Source organism: Pollachius pollachius (assembly GCF_949987615.1).
Source record: "Pollachius pollachius genome assembly, chromosome: 8".
Classification (NCBI taxonomy): domain Eukaryota; kingdom Metazoa; phylum Chordata; class Actinopteri; order Gadiformes; family Gadidae; genus Pollachius; species Pollachius pollachius.
Genome location: NC_136941.1, coordinates 27,120,941 through 27,135,182, shown reverse-complemented (window position 1 = coordinate 27,135,182; position 14,242 = coordinate 27,120,941). Strand labels below are relative to the sequence as shown.

General features: G+C 46.5%; 1 protein-coding gene and 1 long non-coding RNA gene across 2 annotated transcripts in view; both read right to left on the bottom strand.

The window, feature by feature from the left end:
• The window catches only part of LOC307079159 (uncharacterized protein), a 221,323-nt gene that overhangs the window by 118,335 nt on the left and 88,746 nt on the right, over window positions 1–14,242 (bottom strand). The gene's annotated exons all lie outside the window — the stretch shown is intronic.
• Window positions 1,637–3,073, bottom strand: LOC307079161. Its single transcript, XR_013812024.1, has 4 exons — window positions 2,961–3,073; window positions 2,270–2,421; window positions 1,837–2,053; window positions 1,637–1,729 (listed from the first exon to the last, which is right to left on the bottom strand). It is a non-coding gene; the product is annotated as an uncharacterized lncRNA (long non-coding RNA).

Below are 14,242 nucleotides of genomic sequence, written 5' to 3'. Positions count from 1 at the left end.
TATTGCCTGTTTTATGACATGGTACTTTACTTAGCTTACTGTCTCTTTTATGACATGCTACTTTACTTAGCTTACTGTCTCTTTTATGACATGCTACTTTACTTAGCTTACTGTCTCTTTTATGACATGATACTTTACTTAGCTTACTGTCTCTTTTATGACATGCTACTTTACTTAGCTTACTGTCTCTTTAATGACATGCTACTTTACTTAGCTTACCATCTCTTTTATGACATGCCACTTTACTTAGCTAGCTGTCTGTTTCATGATATGCTACTGTGTAAGTAGCTTACTTTAAGCTGATTGACTGAGCTTACTGACTGTTTTATGTTATGCTACTGTACGTAGCTTACTGTATGTTTTGTAGCTTTACAACAAACGTAAAACAAAACACAGTTTGTATAACGGTTAACCATGGCCAGCCATTCATCAACAGCCAACCAGGAGTATTTCGTCAGCGTCAGTGTGCAAGTGAATCTTTGACGGAGGATGTGTGGGGTTCCTGCTGCTCTGATGTCAATGGAGCCAACAATCCCTCTCTTCTGCTCAACCATATGAACATGTCCCCTCGCAGTGAGGGAGTAGCAAGCTGTTTGGCGGTCACACAGCGTAGTGGATGGCCTGGGGGTTAGGGTTAGGGGTTTGGGTTCAGGTTAAGGTTAAGGTTAAGGTTAGGTTAGGGTTAGGGTTATGGTTAGCAGAGAGGGAGCTAGAGGTTATGGTCTACCCTTAGCAAAAAGTAGTATACTTGAAGTTTATTTTATTAAGTATACTTGAGTATAAGTATAAGTATAGCAAGTATACTATGGACCATGTACTTTAAGTATACTAGAAAGTATACTAATTTAATACTAAATTGGCTAAATTGGAACATTTCTAAGTTTATAAAAGTATACTTAAAGTATACTCATCAATATACTACTAATGCACTAGGTATATACTTCTAGTCCACATTTTAGTTTATTAAAGTATGCTTTGAGGTAATTTTAAGTTTACAAAAGTACACTTTTAAGTATACAAGTATACTCATCTATATACTACTACTGTACTAGGTATATACTTCTACTCCACATTTTTAGTTTACTAGTTTATTTTATGAACTTAGAATATCTTGCTAGTTTACTTATTGTTATACTTTAAGTATACTTCTAAATTTGCTTAGTATATTACTTGTAGCATACTATTTATATACTTGAAAAAAACGTTAAGTATTATTAAAGTTAACTCATACTGTATGTACTCTAGACTTTAATGTATTTACAAAATCACAAGACAGAATGTTGAGAGCAAGTTTGATATATTAATGTAACATTTCCAGAGACCACAGATCATCATTTCCTTCAAAACGAAGACGTGATGCTTCACTTCCTGTTGCGTGGGTGTGGAGATCAGGTGATCAGATAGTCTCTCCAAGATCAAGTCCTTCTTTATCAAAAATGGTAAAGGAAAAAGTGAACATTTCCTTGTAAAAATGTAAACAAAATAGTGTCTCCAACTGAGAACTAAAGTCTTTCTTTGTAAAAAAAAAATAAAAAAAAGTAAAAAATAAAAAAGGTGTAAGAAAGGTACACATCTTTGGAACAAACAAAATAGCTTGATAAAAACCAAAAACGTTTTTATGACTTCTTTTCAGTCACTTGCTTGGCATAGTTTATATTGTTGCATTTCTTTCTTATGATGCGTCTCACATCTTGAATGGTGGTGTCAGGGAACTTCGCCTGGACATGGACTGTGATTGAAAAAACAGACATAGAAAACAACATTACTTCAGTGTTATTTTTTATGCACTATCCACATTAACACGCATGTTATTGGAATCCCCAATAATGCACTCACAAAGTATAGCATCGAGCTTTGTGTTATCCAGTTGTGGCTTTGATTCCACTTCTTTGTGAGCCCCTGACTGCCTCCCGGTCAAACTTGAATTGGACAGCGTTTCTCTACCATAGATGAGCACCGCAAGATCCCCAATGTACAATGCTGAATTTGTAGTCCGCAGAGACTTCAGCTTTCGTCTTGGTACTTTGACGTCATGGCCTGGCACAAGAAGCACCTGCAAAACATTTGAATGTTACTTACCAAATAATTATTAAACAAATACGGTGTTCTTTGGAAATCTACTGTATCTATTCATCTTTGCAGTGAATATGCATAGTCATAGTCTATAAACTAACTAATCCATCATTAATGGCATAAATCCACCACAAAGTTGATGAATATGGTTTCTTTCTAGCTTATGTGTACAATCAAAAGATGTAGAGGTATTTACCATTTCATTAGGGTCAGACACTTGAGGAGAGCCGGGTGGAGAAAATGGTGGGTCTCCAGATGGGGATGTTGACCAGGTGGATGCAGGAGTTGAGCTCTGTACTGTGATTTTTTCAATAACTTCTTTTAGCTGTGTCACCACTGCTGGGAGCTCTTTAAAGGGAATGAAAACAAGAGGGGGAACAAGGGAACAAAAGTTTTTGTGTCATTACTGTGTTTTGAGACAATTTTAAAACATTACATAGTAATTTGTGTTATGAAAAGCATGGCTGGAGGTAGAGCTGATTAAGGAGGAGCAGGAGGTATGAGGAGCTGAATCAGCCATAACCTATAAAAAGAAGATTGTCGCCAGGTATGGGCCTTTTTCCACACTTGGCAGCAGATCCCAGCTCTCCCTGGCAGCCGTTGTTTGTCTGTGTGATTTGTGAGTCTCTTTGTTTTCATTATTCAGATGTCAGTGCTTCAATATTGGAGTATCCGTGTTAAATTACGTTGGTTCAAGGCTGCACAGTATATTTATTGAATTATCAGTTAAATGGTCATTTCTTTGTATTTGGGAAGATTTTTCAGTAATTATATCTATCTGTTTCTATTTAGATAAAACCAGCTTTGATTGTTGTCAGTTTGTCTGACTTCAGGAATCAGTATAGGCACACCACCAAAGTCTTTAAAAGGTGGTGTGCAGAAAATACCTCTCATCGCATCTAGTATTTCTTCCACATGGCCTTCTTTCAGGCTCTTGATTTCTCTCTGAAGCCATTTCATTTTCTGCACCGCCACACTCCAGTTTCTGGGCATCTCCTCCTCATCTGATAACTCCTCATTTGAGTTAGTTAACAACACCAAAACACAGGAAATAAAAAAAAAATCAGCCTATAATTACTGCATCAACTCAAATTATCACAATTAAAATATAGTCAAATATCTTACCTCTGAAGATGCTTTGTCTGCAAGTTGCTTCTTCAGCTCTTCGATCATGAGGTTTGCAGACTCTTTTTCTGCTGAACATGTTTCTCTTTTTTTCTTCTGTCAAAATAATAATTATATTATTAAAAACTAGTCACACCCAGGAAAAGGACATTGGACTGGGGGCCCACGGGGACGACGCTGCGTCTGGGGTCCCAACTATAATCCATCTGCCTCAGCCAGTCGCCCAGCATGGCCCCCGCCGTCCCCCGCCATCCCCGGAGCCCGATGGACGCTGTCCTGGGTCGTCTCGAATTGAAGGAGAGACCGTTGTTTGAGGTAACCGCATCGGGGGTCCACCTCCTCTATGCTGTCTCTCACAAAGTTGTTGAAGGCCTCTGGAGTTGGTGCACTGGAGGTGGTGAACGGATAGCTTGATGGAAACAGTGAGGAGAGGAATGACGAAACGGGCCTGAGCCGAGGAGGTCTGCGGCTTTCAACTTCAGCCGCCATATTGACCTTGACCCTCACCTTCATGAGAGAGAGAGAGAGAGAGAGAGAGAGAGAGAGAGGAGTGGAGGGGAGAGAGAGAGAGAGAGTGAGTATATATGGACGACCTTTGAACTCTGACTGAACTTTAGCTCCTGCTGGGCTGAACCTCTGAACTTTCAACCTCTGGGCCTGGATTCATCAGGCACTAACCTTTGACCTATTGATCAAGTTTCATCAATGATTGACCTTTGACCTCTATGACTCTGAGGTCTAGATTCCTCAGGGTTTACCTTTGACCTCTGGGCCTGGATGCATCAGGGATTGACCTTTGACCTTCTGACCCGCAGGGATTAACCTCTGAGCCCCATGGTCTAGATTCCTAAGGGATTGACCTTTGACCTCGAGCCCCAGGGTGTCTAGGGATTAACCTTTGACCTCCAGGACCTCTTGGACTAGATTCATCAGGGACTAACCTTTGCCCTCTGACCCCCAGGGTCTGCAGGGACTGACATTTGACCTCTTGAACCCCAGGGCCTAGATTCATCAGGGAATATCCTTTGACCTCTAGAACCTCTGTCCCCTAGATTCCTAAGGGTTTAACCTTTAACCCCTGACCCCTCAGGCTCTGCAGGGACTGACCTTTGACCCCTCTCTCTCTCTCTCTCTCTCTCTCTCTCTCTCTCTCCCCTCCCTCCCCCTGTAGGACACCCAGTGATCCGGCCGCTGTATTCGTCGGGGGTGGTTCCTCCCTTACTCCCCCGGGTCAAGGGAGGGAGGGGCCTGGAGGGACCACTACGTCTGCTGCGTCTCCACCCTGGACTGGAGCCCCACCCTGGGGGGCCCGGGCCCGGCCGACACCCCCCCCCCTGGAGGAGGAGAGGAGGAGAGGAGGAGGAGAGAGGTCACCAGGGAGAGGCTGCAGCAGGAGAAGGGTGAGTAAGGGGGGAGAAAGGGGGAGAGAGAAGGGGAGAGAGAGAAAGGTAGGCAACATTTAAATTAGGGAGGAGGAGGAGGAAGAGGAGGAGGAGAGAGGTCACCAGGGAGGGGCAGCAGCAGGAGAAGGGTGAGTTAGGGGGGAGAAAGGGGGAGAGAGAAGGGGAGAGGGAGAAAGGTAGACAACATTTAAATTAGGGAGGAGGAGGAGGAGGAAGAGGAGGAGGAAAGAGGTCACCAGGGAGAGGCTGCAGCAGGAGAAGGGTGAGTTAGGGGGAGAAAGGGGGAGAGAGAGAAAGGTAGACAACATTTAAATTAGGGAGGAGGAGGAAGAGGAGGAGGAGAGAGGTCACCAGGGAGAGGCTGCAGCAGGAGAAGGGTGAGTTAGGGGGGAGAAAGGGGGAGAGAGAGAAAGGTAGACAACATTTAAATTAGGGAGGAGGAGGAGGAGGAAGAGGAGGAGGAGAGAGGTCACCAGGGAGGGGCAGCAGCAGGAGAAGGGTGAGTTAGGGGGGAACAGTGATGAAGCTAGCCCTTTTTCAGGTACCCACCCAAAACTTGCCTTAGCCCACCTATTGTCTATTCCTCAAATCGTATATTTTACCGTTAGTTTTTTTCGCAACTTAGTTATGTATTTGCCTTTTTCCAGGCTAAACAATGCGCGCCGCCATGACGACCAGTCCAGTTTCACATTCACATTCACACATGCGCAACATCTCCGCGAAAAGTGTTGCGCAGGTGTTGTTTCATGTCATATCGCGGGTGGGAATCCCAAAAGAGATTCTCACCGATCAGGGCACCAATTTCATGTCACGCACGATTAGGGAACTTTACGGGTTGTTGAAGGTCAAGGCCATCCGCACGAGCGTCTGGCACCCAGCCACGGATGGCTTGTTTGAGAGGTTTAACCAGACTTCGAAGTCAATGATCCATTAGTTTGTACACGAGGATGCTCGAAATTGGCATCAATGGCTTGACCCTCTGTTGTTTGCAGTGCGGGAAATGCCTCAGGCTTCCACAGGGTTTTCCCCATTCGAGCTGCTCTATGGGCGCAAGCCCAGGGGCGTCCTGGACCTCATTAAAGAAAAATGGGCGGAGGGGTCCAGTGAAATACAGTACGTTAAGGACTTGTGTGCAAATCTTCACTCACTAGGGGTATTGTCACGAGAGCACTTGCACTGAGCCCAGGAGAGTCAGAGACGCCTGTACAACAGAGGGAGTACGTTACACGATCTCTCACCAGGGGACAAGGTCCTTGTACTGTTGCCCACCTCTAGCACCAAATTACTCGCGAAGTGGCAAGGACACTTTGTGGTCACACGGCGGGTCGGGGACGTTGATTACGAGGTAGCGTGGTCGGACAGGGACGAAAACAAACAGATATACCACATTAAGAGGTGGAACGATGCGGCCCCTGTCGCGTTCGGGACGACGCTACCGGAGAGAGAGGAGCTCGGTCCGGAAGTCCCTGCTCCAGGTCCAACCCCTCCGGTCGGTTGAGGGGAGGATCTCTCGGTGAGTCAGGCGGAGGACGTTGCCAGCCTGCAACTCCAGTTCACCAACGTGTTTTCGCCCCTGCTCGGTCGCACCCCATTAATCACTCATGACATCGAGATGCAACCCGGGTTAACAGTGTGGACACGCCCCTACAGGTTGCCCGTCCACAAACAATGTTAGAGTTGGGCGTGGTCGAGGAGTCCCACAGTGACTGGTGCAGCCCCGTCGTGCTTGTGGGGAAGCCGGACAGGGTTCTGTGTGGATAACTGTCGGGTGAACACGGTGTCAAAGTTCGATGCCTACCCAATGCCTCGGATCGACGAGCTTGTGGACCGGCTTGGCATGGCCACCTACTACACGACTCTGGACTGCAGGAAGGGCTACTGGCAGATTCCGTTGTCTCCAGCAGCCCGGGAAAAAATGGCCTTTTCCACTCCGCTCGGTCTGTATCAGTTCAAGGTGCTTCCGTTCGGGTTGTTCGGGGCCCCGGCCACGTTTCAGCGGCTGATGGACCGTGTGTTATGGCCCCACGCTGCGTATGCTGCTGCCTACATCGATGACATCGTCATCTATGGTGACACTTGGGAGCAGCATATGCAGCGGGTGACGGCCGTCCTTCAGTCATTGAGGCAGGCAGGGCTCACAGCCAAACCGAAAAAGTGCGTGTTCGGGCGGAGGGAGATCCAGTATCTGGGGTACCACCTGGGGGGAGGGGAGGTCTGGCCGCAGGTCGGTAAGATCGCCGCCTCCCCTCGGCCCAGGACCAAGAAGGAGGTTCCTGGGGCTGGCAGGGTACTACCAGCAGTTTGTGCCGCACTTCTCGGACCTAGCCAGCCCCTTGACCGACCTCACCCTTAAGAGGGCCCCAGATACAGTCCAGTGGTCGGAGCCATTTCAAGTGTTGTTTGGGTCCTGTGTGCTCCTAACTTTGATCTCCACTTTTCCCTGCAGTCAGACGTGTCGGAAAGGGGGTTGGGCATGGTCGTCTGGCCTGCAGGTGGAGTACGGGCATGTTGGTAGCACACCGGATCTGCTGGGTTGATTGGGTCTGATGGCGGGCACCTGCTCGCCATCAGACCAATCAGGGAGTGTGTATTTATGTGCCTGCTTTATCTTGTAGTAGATGGTGAGCGGGAGCTTGAGACAAGGACTGGAGCACATGGACTACAATTGCGAGAAACTTTCTTGGAACGCTCCCTGTGCTCCACCGCTCCCTGTGGCGGGATTCTGGTTTCTGGACCGTCCTAACTCGTGGAAATGAAAGACTTGTTTGTTCTTCACAGCACACCCGGTGTCCATTCGCTCTGTGAACCTTCTACAATAATTAATCTATATATATATAGATATATAAATGTACATTTTATTATTTAGTTTATTTAGTATTTAATTTAATTTTGTATTCCTCACTTAATCTCTTTTGCTCTACTTTTGGCTCTTCAACCGCTGGAACAACTGAATTTCTCCCGTGTGGGATTTATAGTTATCTTATCTGGTTGTGGTTGTGTGTGTGTGTGTGTGTGTGTGTGTGTGTGTGTGTGTGTGTGTGTGTGTGTGTGTGTGTGTGCGTGTGCGTGTGGAGTACAGGTAAAACAGTTGTCCTCTTAAGTTAGTTAATGATTGATTGTTTTATTGACAGCTCTTACTCAGGCCCAGGTCTGTGATCTGGTTTGATCCAAGGAGTTTCTGACAGTGTGGATATATTTAAAAATATATTTTTACTATGTTCTTTGGTTGCTTGTCTTGTCTTTTTCTCCTTACATATTTTGATACGTTGGGAGTCACATGATTTCACAGCACACGATACAAAGTACAGCAGAACTTTATAGCCGTGAAGTAATTTTAGTTCCACTGTTTTAACCTCCAACATCATTACTGGGACTTGGTGGTTTATAGCTTTGTATAGACTTTCTCCAACCTTTGCTCCGTCTTATCATCACTTCACCAGATTAGGTTGTTAGGGTGGAGGCCCCGCCCTGACGGAGCGTTGGGACCATCATGAAGGCTTTACACGTAGTTAGCTGCTCTTGAAGTTTCTTTCCTCATTTGTCTTCCACACTGAGGAGCCCAGCAGCTCAATCTTTACTCTGAACCTTTAGAACCTCTTAATGTTCTGACTCGGTTCTGAACACTTACTTTGGGTTTTGGTGAATCTCTTCCTTCAACGGATCTTACTTTACTTGCTTTTTAGCTTTTATATCTTCAATAGTAAATGGGGCAGCAGACGTTTTTCTCACGGAGAAACTAAGGTACAGCTTGCTTAATTTCATATTTTCTTTAGATTATTGGTCACAAACTGTATTGAACTGAATAAAATCTTTAACTGGAAATGCGTCTGAAAGAGTTGTGCCTTTTATATTCGGGGTCTAGACTTCTAAATGTCAAAATACATTCACAACTTCCTGGTAATAAATACTTTATATTTTACCTACTCCGTCTGGCTCTATGCTGATTCCCTTTCCCTGTAAGAGCTGGGCCGTAACAGTTACCGTATTCTGAGAGAAGGTGTTGTAGTTTGCCCTCTACACTGTTGCGCTGCACGAGCAAGGAATCGGGACAAGGTCACAACTTGTCGTTCTCATGAGACCTTGCTCGCACACCGCAACAGTGGCATCCATTAGCAGACAGCTAATTCCCGTCAGTGTACATGGTTTAAGCTCAACACACTTCCTGTCCTACCCACTCCTGGATTCTGTGGTCCTAGTGGAGGTTGTTCCCCCACAGTGTCTGTCTGCGTGTGGTCCTAGTGGAGGTTGTTCCCCCACAGTGTCTGTCTGCGTGTGGTCCTAGTGGAGGTTGTTCCCCCACAGTGTCTGTCTGCGTGTGGTCCTAGTGGAGGTTGTTCCCCCACAGTGTCTGTCTGCGTGTGGTCCTAGTGGAGGTTGTTCCCCCACAGTGTCTGTCTGCGTGTGGTCCTAGTGGAGGTTGTTCCCCCACAGTGTCTGTCTGCGTGTGGTCCTAGTGGAGGTTGTTCCCCCACAGTGTCTGTCTGCGTGTGGTCCTAGTGGAGGTTGTTCCCCCACAGTGTGTGTCTGCGTGTGGTCCTAGTGGAGGTTGTTCCCCCACAGTGTCTGTCTGCGTGTGGTCCTAGTGGAGGTTGTTCCCCCACAGTGTCTGTCTGCGTGTGGTCCTAGTGGAGGTTGTTCCCCCACAGTGTCTGTCTGCGTGTGGTCCTAGTGGAGGTTGTTCCCCCACAGTGTCTGTCTGCGTGTGGTCCTAGTGGAGGTTGTTCCCCCACAGTGTCTGTCTGCGTGTGGTCCTAGTGGAGGTTGTTCCCCCACAGTGTCTGTCTGCGTGTGGTCCTAGTGGAGGTTGTTCCCCCACAGTGTCTGTCTGCGTGTGGTCCTAGTGGAGGTTGTTCCCCCACAGTGTCTGTCTGCGTGTGGTCCTAGTGGAGGTTGTTCCCCCACAGTGTCTGTCTGCGTGTGGTCCTAGTGGAGGTTGTTCCCCCACAGTGTCTGTCTGCGTGTGGTCCTAGTGGAGGTTGTTCCCCCACAGTGTGTGTCTGCGTGTGGTCCTAGTGGAGGTTGTTCCCCCACAGTGTCTGTCTGCGTGTGGTCCTAGTGGAGGTTGTTCCCCCACAGTGTGTGTCTGCGTGTGGTCCTAGTGGAGGTTGTTCCCCCACAGTGTGTGTCTGCGTGTGGTCCTAGTGGAGGTTGTTCCCCCACAGTGTCTGTCTGCGTGTGGTCCTAGTGGAGGTTGTTCCCCCACAGTGTCTGTCTGCGTGTGGTCCTAGTGGAGGTTGTTCCCCCACAGTGTCTGTCTGCGTGTGGTCCTAGTGGAGGTTGTTCCCCCACAGTGTCTGTCTGCGTGTGGTCCTAGTGGAGGTTGTTCCCCCACAGTGTCTGTCTGCGTGTGGTCCTAGTGGAGGTTGTTCCCCCACAGTGTCTGTCTGCGTGTGGTCCTAGTGGAGGTTGTTCCCCCACAGTGTCTGTCTGCGTGTGGTCCTAGTGGAGGTTGTTCCCCCACAGTGTGTGTCTGCGTGTGGTCCTAGTGGAGGTTGTTCCCCCACAGTGTCTGTCTGCGTGTGGTCCTAGTGGAGGTTGTTCCCCCACAGTGTCTGTCTGCGTGTGGTCCTAGTGGAGGTTGTTCCCCCACAGTGTCTGTCTGCGTGTGGTCCTAGTGGAGGTTGTTCCCCCACAGTGTCTGTCTGCGTGTGGTCCTAGTGGAGATTGTTCCCCCACAGTGTCTGTCTGCGTGTGGTCCTAGTGGAGGTTGTTCCCCCACAGTGTCTGTCTGCGTGTGGTCCTAGTGGAGGTTGTTCCCCCACAGTGTCTGTCTGCGTGTGGTCCTAGTGGAGGTTGTTCCCCCACAGTGTGTGTCTGCGTGTGGTCCTAGTGGAGGTTGTTCCCCCACAGTGTCTGTCTGCGTGTGGTCCTAGTGGAGGTTGTTCCCCCACAGTGTCTGTCTGCGTGTGGTCCTAGTGGAGGTTGTTCCCCCACAGTGTCTGTCTGCGTGTGGTCCTAGTGGAGGTTGTTCCCCCACAGTGTCTGTCTGCGTGTGGTCCTAGTGGAGGTTGTTCCCCCACAGTGTCTGTCTGCGTGTGGTCCTAGTGGAGGTTGTTCCCCCACAGTGTCTGTATGCGCGTGGGCGCAGCCCTCCACATCTCTCTCCTCTCTGGAAGTGTCTGGACAGTAGAGCATCATGTATGTTCTTATCTACAAACGACTGTTTTTTAATGAAAATGTATTTCCCCAAAAAAAGTCGTGAAAAAGGGTCCTCTTATAATCAGGGTCATCGATTCAGGTCAATACGGTATTCTCACTCAATTAATCTTTTCGAAAAAGAAATATGGGTCAGAACATCATTAACTAGTTCCACCGTGTTGAGTTTTTTTTTATTAACCGGACAGAGCTCACATTGGGTTCCAATGGAAAACGATTTGGATTCAAACATTCACTGTTTTGTACTGAATTTTAACCACTACTAGACTATTATTTTGAAGGGCAAAATAGGTAGTATCTTGAAAAAAGAGAAATATATATATTTTTAAGGAGCAGTATATTTCCTCTTTGGGGTTAAATGGTGTAGGGTGAATGGGTATTAGGTAAATGGTTTTGTCCATATATGAAGACTTATGTTGGGGGCAAGGGCGTAGGAACAGGGGGGGACGGAGGGGACGTGTCCCCTCCAATATCGGAGACAGGCGCATTTGTCCCACCTAAAAATTATACCGGATCTGTCAGGTTTCCGATATGTGTCCCCCCCAATGTTAAACTCATTCCTACGCCCCTGGTTGGGGGTATCAGATCAAATGGTTTGATCCAGATATTTAGGGTTATTGTGGGGGTATCAGGTTACATGGTTTGATCCAGATATGTTGGGTTATTGTGGTGGTATCAGGTTAAGTGGTTTGATACAGATATGTAGGTTTATGGTCGGGTTATCAGGTTAAGTGGTTTGATCCAGATATTTAGGGTTATTGTGGGGTATCAGGTCAAATTGTTTGATGCAGATATGTAGGTTTATTGTGGGGGTATCAGGTCAAATGGTTTTGTCTATATATGAAGACTTATGTTGGGGGTATCAGGTATCAGCGCGCCAAGGGGAAAAGCCAGCTTGATGATTGGCTCCCGCGAAAACGTATCGGAAGCAGAAAGAAATGTAATGCTCTTCTCCAGAAATTCCAGAAACTCGTAACAAAACGTAAAAGATTTCCCAATGGCTTCCCAAATGGCTTCCAACATTGGTTATTTGTAGTGATAGTAGTAAATGTACAATGTGAGTTACAGTTGTCGGGGAATAAAGTTTAAAGGGGACATATTACGAAAACAAGACTTTTCCTGGGATTTTTGGTGTTGTTTTGGGTCTCTGGATCTCCCACACACATACATATATTTTTTAGTGAGATATGCAATTCTCAAAGTACCCCGCCTACAGTTACCAAACGAGCGAGTCAGTTTTGGCACCCCCTCGTATGTAGGAAGGGGCACACTTGAATATTACCTCCCACTTCCGCACTCCCCTTCAATCAGAGCATAGCTAAGACTTTGTGGACAAGCAGATGAACAGCTCAGAACCAATGTAACTACAAATAACATTGGTTATTTGTAGTTATAGTAGTAAATGTACAGTGTGAGTTAACAAATAAAGTGACGGCTGAATGAAAAGCGCAAAGCATTGCTAAAAATGCAGAAATGTAAAATGAATTGAACAGAAGATTCTGAAAGGTCAAATGTATTGCCCTGCACTGCTGGTGTGTGTGTGTGTGTGTGTGTGTGTGTGTGTGTGTGTGTGTGTGTGTGTGTGTGTGTGTGTGTGTGTGTGTGTGTGTGTGCGTGCTTAAGAGAATAGTGAGCCGGTGCGTGATTAAAAGTAGCCCAATAGAGCAGGAAAAACCGCCCAATCTGGCAACACTGCTGAACGTCCTCACGCTCCAGCGTCGACGCAAATCCATGAGACCAACTGAAAACGAAGCCGGTATGAAACTAAAACTGTGATTCTGAAGAAATTTTAAATTATATTGAAATTCCGTTCAGATATTATTGAATATAGAAGTGTGTAGATTTGTTAAATGGTTTGAACGAAGAAAAACGGTTGAAAACTGATTTAGTTACATCTTAAACAGTTGAAGTACCAGAGGAACGGTTCCGCCGTCCTCCCATTGAATCCCATGTTAAAAAAAGAAAGTGTTTTAAAAGTAGAATATCTTAAAAAGTATAAAAATCTGATTCAATCTGATCGCGATTCCAAGCTATTCTGAACATTTTAAAATTGAAATGGAGTCTCTAGGTGAACAATTGAGGAAGGAGACAGGTCCCAAAGTTTGTAGAGAATAACAAAGAGGAAAGAAAGAATAAAACTTATGAAGAACAATAGTTGAGTGCTGCATGCAGCACTCACCTAATTATATTATATTATATTATATTATATTGTATTATATTATATTATATTATATTATATAGGTATAGAGCTCCAGGAGTCCGCAAACTGCAACAATCCCTTCTCCTCCATGCGGTGGTTCAGTCTGACATCTCATTTGGTCAATGGGCAGCAGCTCATTTGCATTAAAGCTACAGACACCAGAAACAGAGCATTCTGAAGGGACTGAAACAGAGGGGAAAAAGATATTTCCAGCAAACAGCGTCAAAAACATGTTTTCTGGAACTCAAATTATATGTGTACTTGTTGGGAAAACACCATAATATGTCTCCTTTAATAAAGTATAATCCTTTGGTTTGACACCTCGGGACTAAATGTTCACGTTACGTTTTAAGAATCTCTGGTACAGTAAAGTGACAGAATTCAGACTTTGTTCCAGTGGAGAAATTATTAACGTTTTTTACTTTTAATTGTACCGCAATGCATTTTTGAAGTCTATTGTATATCTTTTTGTGTTGTATTTTAAGCACAGTTACAGTCTCCCAGGTGTTTAATTCTTCATCTTTCATCTGCTGTACACATCTGTACTGTAGTGAGGGCAGTGTGGTTATGTTGTGGGGTTCATATTGATGGTCTATGACGTCCATAATGCTTAAGTGTGACGCAGTCACAATGATCTTCTCTCTTGATAAACAGCTAAAGTTTAAAAGGCAAATGAAGTGATGGATGAGTTGTGTTTGTGTCCAGGTCTCCAGTCTACTATGGATGAGGAGAGAGAGGAGGGGGGTTCTACCTCTAAGACCACTCTGTCTGGGGAACATGGCCGCCGGAGCAAAGCTAAGAGGTAAGAAGAGGATCTCTCTGTCTGTGGCTGTTGTCCATCTCAGAGCTCAGCAGTGATACATCATGACTCCATCATTAGTCTGAGTAAAAGCTGTGTGTGTGTGTGTGTGTGTGTGTGTGTGTGTGTGTGTGTGTGTGTTGTGTGGCATCCCGACCCCCACCGGGAGGGTGGAGGGCGTGTACCACCGCCATCCACCAGCCAGCGGCAGAGAGCAACACAACCCTCAACCCCATCAGCCGGATGAGGGACACCTGGCCAGAGGGAGGACACGTGGGTGCAGACCTCTAAAAGGGGAGCGGAGGACTGACTCGAGGAGAGCGAAGATAAGGACGACACGGAGGCGCCAGAGACTACGAGGCTTGCGGAGACCCTAGCTCAGCATTACCGCTCTTAGTGTGTTGCACGGCTTTGAGTAAACGCCGGCAATGGCTTTCACCCTTGCTGTCCGCGCTGTTCTTACCACGTACCAGGCACTTGGGGAAA